The sequence below is a fragment of the Chenopodium quinoa genome, unplaced genomic scaffold, assembly GCF_001683475.1.
Source record: "Chenopodium quinoa cultivar QQ74 unplaced genomic scaffold, ASM168347v1, whole genome shotgun sequence".
NCBI lineage: Eukaryota > Viridiplantae > Streptophyta > Magnoliopsida > Caryophyllales > Amaranthaceae > Chenopodium > Chenopodium quinoa.
In genome coordinates this window covers 615,006-621,020 of record NW_018744757.1, presented here as the reverse complement: position 1 = coordinate 621,020, position 6,015 = coordinate 615,006, and positions in this window count along the sequence as shown.

The window sequence follows — 6,015 nt, the reverse complement described above, 5'->3', positions numbered from 1 at the left end:
AAACTAGACTTGAAGAGCTTTCTAACGACAGGTCATACTTCTAAATCGGATAAGAAACGCAAAAGTTATGTCATGTCGAAGTTGATGAAGTTTGCTAACGCGTACGAGCGCCCGATCGGGCGAGCTCTGCTCGATCGAATACGAGTGTAGTTCCAGCGTGAATGAAGCCTTCTCTAGCTCAAAATCTGCACAAAAACAAACTCCCACAAGCATTAGTTACACTCTCCTTACCTCTCTATAAAAAAAAAATAATAAAATAAAATAAAACACACCCACAAAAATAAGACAAAACTAAACTAAAAAGCAAATTAAAGTACAGGTTGCCTCCCGCAAAGCGCTAGTTTATCAAGGTCCCTCTCGACCATACTCCTTCTCTCAATCGGAAGAAATTAATGCCTTGAGTAACTTATCAAACGCTCCTGCAACCATTTCATTAAACACTATATAGGGCTTAATTGCAAGCACATTAATCCCTACAAAGAAAAAGTTAGGAGCACATAAAGAGAACTCAAGGTAGAAAGAAAAATCAAAAGAGGGAGATGAAAATACACCACAACCTTCTACTTCCTCCGTTAAAAATTTAGAATTAATAGAACGAACATGGAGGTAGTCATTGTCTTTATCATCCAATAATGACTTTAAAATTTTACCCTCACAAATAACCTCATCATCAACAAAGGAATTTTCAACCACCGTTTCTACAACTAATGATTTTTCAATCACCGATTCGTTAACCAATGATTTTTCAACCACAAATTCTATAACCGATGGTTCTTCATCCTCAATAACATTCATATTATTATAGTGTCCATAGACTTTTTCATCAATAGCCTTCCAATAACCTTCATTAGCAACTAATCGTTTCCGAATATGATCATATGTATATGGAAAGACTCTAAAATCATCCGGAGCACGCACAAAAAACTCACTATAAGGGCATTCAGGATTTTCATGACAAAGACGTTGACAACTACAGTAGTTAGGTGCTGCATAAAAATTATATAATTCTTGTAGTAGCGTAAGCATGAATATTTTCAACTCATAAAAAAAAAAAAAAAAAACTAAAAATTTTAAAAAAAAATTAAAAATAATCTAGACTCTAATAATAATTAGAAATAAAAATAAAACCGTTTCTCCGGCAACGACGCCAAATTTTGACAGGGTAAAGTCGTATCCCCAAATCAAAAGTAATTCCTAAATCCTCTAACTAATGTAGATAGGGAAGTAAGGTCGAATCCACAGAGAAACGAGTCTTTCTATTCCTAATTAACTAATATAATCTAGATTATTAGGTAACCAATATATAAGTTAAATATGAAACTAAACTACGAAGGTTGAGAATAAGGAGAAAATAATATATAAAAGGGATCTAGGGCATAGGTTCACCAATAAATAATATTCCAGGGTAGAATATAATAATCATTCATCAATGCATAGTTAATCAGATTATAAAGGGCTTTCGCTACGTATTATAATCACACAATTAATTTACCGGTATTAAATCTCATATTTCGAATATCGACCTAACCATTTATAAATTAACCTGCCTATTGAAACTAGACCTAAACATCAATTCTCATATGTCGAATCTCGAATCAATATTGTCAAACTCATGCATAAAAGATCAGGTCTAATCTAGTCACAAAGCATTAAATCAATCAATAGGAAATTAATCTAGCATTGACAATCAACAACAATAAATTACCCTTTCATATTATTTATTGATCCCCATAAACCCTAGAAATAGAACTGCTCACACATAATTAAATATAAACTAAACAAAGCAATTAAACAAGACATGATCAAGGAAAGAGATTAAATAAAGATGGAATTAAACCAAGAGTTGTAGAGAGAGAAACAAGAGAATTAGTAATACTAAGAGTTTAATTAAGAGGAGAAAGAAAGAAAAGTTAGAGAAAGAAAGAGAGAAGAAAACTAAACCAAAAACTAAAAACAAATTAATAAAACTAAACTAAACTAATGAAAACTTAAACTAATTAATCTCCAGCTACCCCCTAACCTACGTACTACTACTCCTTTTATAAGGAAATTCCAAGCATCCAACTCCCACTAAAACAAGGAAACAAATAAACATAATAAGCCGCCAAAGTCCAAGAATGCGTAAGCCCAATAGCTGAAGTAATCCTACACCTGACCAGGTTGGGCCTTGTGGCTTCTTTTGCTTAGGGCCCATTTCTTCTCTTGTTTGGTCCATAATTTGTGTGGGAAATTTTGGACCTCTTTTACTTAATCGAGCCCTTAATCACCGAACCAAATTCCTTTAACTAAGTCTTAGGCTTAAAATATTCGGTCATAAAATACGGTCCGACTCCAATGTCTTTGTAGTGGCTCAATAGGCTCGGGAATTGTCATAATTCCGCAAATTCCTACAAAATAATACCAACTCTACAAAAACACTAGAAAACATATATTAGTAGTAAAAATAGCTCCGTAAAGCTCAAATAAGCACAAATATGACCGTGGGACAGGGAATAAAATATGTATAAAATAGACTCATCAACCTATGTGACATTCATTATGCGATACTCATCGATCACTTCATCTATATACGTGCTTAGCTTCCAAACCTAAGTAACGTTCAAGATCGTTTCTTTACACCATATGTGATGCTTAGCTCCATGACCTAAGTTCATTCATCTATCGTGTCACATGACGTAATTGTCCTTAGCCTCCTAGCCTAAGAACATACATTATGCATACATTATACTCAAGACGGGCAGTTCAATATGACAAGAAGAAAATTCATGTGATTTATTTCGTCTTGCTCAACAAGGAAGTTCAAAACTTCTTCCCTTTTCTTATCATGACTTTATTTTGGGGAAGTTCAAAAACAAAACTTCATTTTTCACGTCTTTCTTTTCGAGAGAAAGTTGGTACCCTCCACTAATGACAAAAATGACGGAAAATTTTTGTTTTTTAATTGCTTGTGTCAGTGCACACACTCACACAAGACACACACAATCACAAGTCATACACATGTCATGTCATGTCAAGTCACACTTGGTCAAGTTAGTGGTCAAGTCAATCACAATATATATGAGTCCATTGGCAAATTAATTTTTGCAGGTCTCATCTACAGCCCACGTTCAGGGACAAGCGAACCAACTACAACCCACGTCCGGGGACAAGCGAACCATCTACAGCCCACGTCCGGGGACAAGCGGACCATCTACAGCCCACGTCCGGGGACAAGCGGACCATCTACAGCCCACGTCCGGGGACAAGCGGACCATCTACAACCCACGTTCGGGGACAAGCGAACCATCTACAGCCCACGTCCGGGGACAAGAGGACCATCTACAGCTCACGTTCGGGGACAAAAGAACCATCTACAGCCCACGTCCGGGGACAAGAGGACCATCTACAGCCCACGTTCGGGGACAAGCGAACCATTTACATCCCACGTTCGGGGACAAGAAAACCAACTACAGCCCACGTCTGGGGACAAGCGGACCATCTACAACCCACGTTCGGGGACAATCGAACCACCATCATTTCATGACGCAAGGTTCTCGATACACAGAGACTTGCAATCTCATCATCTGTCGACTTTCCTCAAGCATGGAAAGTATTATCCGGTGGATTTCTTCAAGCATAGAAAACCGCCAAATTCCTTTGTCGGCTTTCCTCAAGCATGGAAAGCATTATCGGTGGATTTCTTCAAGCATAGAAAAACGCCAAAATCATATGTCGACTTTCCTCAAACATGGAAAGTGTCATCCGGTAGGTTCCTTCAGGCTTAGAAAGCTACCAAACTCATCTGTCGGCTTTCCTCAAGCATGGATAGCGTTTCAACAAACGTCATCCGGTGGATTCTTTCAAGCATAGGAAGCTGCCAAACTCATTTGTCACCGATACACTGGTGCCATATACGTATTCTATCCTTTTACTCTTTTATTTGTGGAATTAACATTTTTCTGCAGGTATCAGCGTATACAGAGTGATTTAGGATCGCAGAACGTCTTAACTCATTCTCCGTCCCCATCGACTACTTTGACTATCATTTTTGAAACTGATGTTTCTACAAACTCAATCAAAGTGGGGGCTTCTGTAGACACCTAAAAATGTCTCCCCAAAACCAAACCCGATGATGAACAAACTTTCACCGCCATTATTGGTCGGGTTGAGTATGTAATCTTTGGAGTGCTTAAATCCATGTTCATTCCCAATACATTTCATAAACCAACCCAACTTATAGCCCATTTTCCCAAACCATAACTTATTTTCCTCTTTTAATGCCTTTAAACCCAAAATAATTCATTTTGTGTCCTTTAAAATCATTCATTTCGTGTCCTTTTTATAAAACGTTTAATTTAGTTTATTTTGGTCCATTATCTGGGTTAAATGATTGAATAGTTGGATGAGGCTTTAAAAGAGCTTTCCAACGATATATTATAAGCCCAAATCCGAGTTATAACGAATAAGTTATCGCCAAAATATTAAATTGAGCCCAAACCGAACCTAAGCCCACCTTACCTACGACCCAATGATCATGTGGAGGGTCCAAATTATTTAATCCCATTCCTAAACCAATTAGGATTAATTAGAAGCTTCTATAAGTTTCTAAAAGATCTTGATTATCCTTTTTGAAAAGATAAGATTAAATAGTTTGAAATTGAATAAAACTCCTTTTTTTGAAAGTCCTAATTCTATTCGAATCGAAACACGTTCAAAGATAGACAAATATTATTTTCGTGCCTCATAGTTTTTATCCAAATTTTATATGGTTGGATAGCCCTTGAAATTATCTTTCCAATGATATATTATAATATCAATTCCGAGCTATAACAGAAAAGATATGAATAAAATGTCATCAAACTCTATCCAAAACTAATACCGTCTCACTATTTCGTCTATATCTTTTGTTCTACAAAATATTTTAATCTGATTCTAATTGGGTTAAAAAGTAGACTTCAAGAGCTTTCCAACAATATCTTATTCATCTTATTCCGATTTCTGAATCAAAAGATATGATAAAAACAAAAACCACAAAAACTGTTGTCTACCGAGTTTTATTCTGATTTAATTCGGATCTTATCTTAAATTTTCGACCCTTCTTTTTTCTTTATAAATAGAGGTCATATCTCCCCTTTTTTCAAACATCAACAATCTTGATCACAAAATCATTCTCTTCTCCCTCTTTAGCCTAAATACTAATCTCCCTATTCTTCAATAATACTTCCCCTAAGTACTCCAAGGAGTCCATACAATACCCGAAGTTCTATACTTTATCCAAGGCGTGAAAGGTATAATTGATTGAGGGTTTGGACCAAATCAAATCTAATCTTTATTTAATTTAATTTTCATTTGTTTTATATTTTTATTGGAGTTACTAACAGTTTATTCATGATGTAGCAATTTAAAGGAAACGCGGAAAGTGAGTAATTATTCACTTAATTACTCTTATTTTATTCTTGTTGCTAGTATCATGATTAGGGTTATTATTATTATTTGATTTGACTAACGCTATTATTACTAAATTGCTTCCAATATTAATGTTTATTCTATTGTTATAATGATCACTATATTGCATGTTTAAAGGGAATATGTAATTGAAAATCACGCCTAATAAGATAATTTGGACAACCGGTTTTGGTTCCTTTTTAATCTTGTTATTTAATTCAAGTGATCACAAATATTTTAGAATTATATGTTGCATTAATATTAAACCAATTTAGCTTAATAATAGTTTGGAGCAAATTGAATCTTTGTTTGTATGCCTTTGAGATTGTAGGAATCACTTTTCACAATAAGAATCGAGTAGAGGCCAATACGGGCGAATGTGACTCCATGACTCACTTCGTACCATCATCCCCGATCCTCCTTTCGTGGTTCCGAACCATATGGAGTTAGTAATCTCATGGATAATGAATGGGGTGTAACCTTCACGGGTCAATCGTTGTTGCCTTCGTTGTCCCTTTATCGTGGTTGCCTTTTATGATCCGTGAACGATTTACAAGTTCCTTAAAAACTTGTTGGCGGCTCCCTACTTTC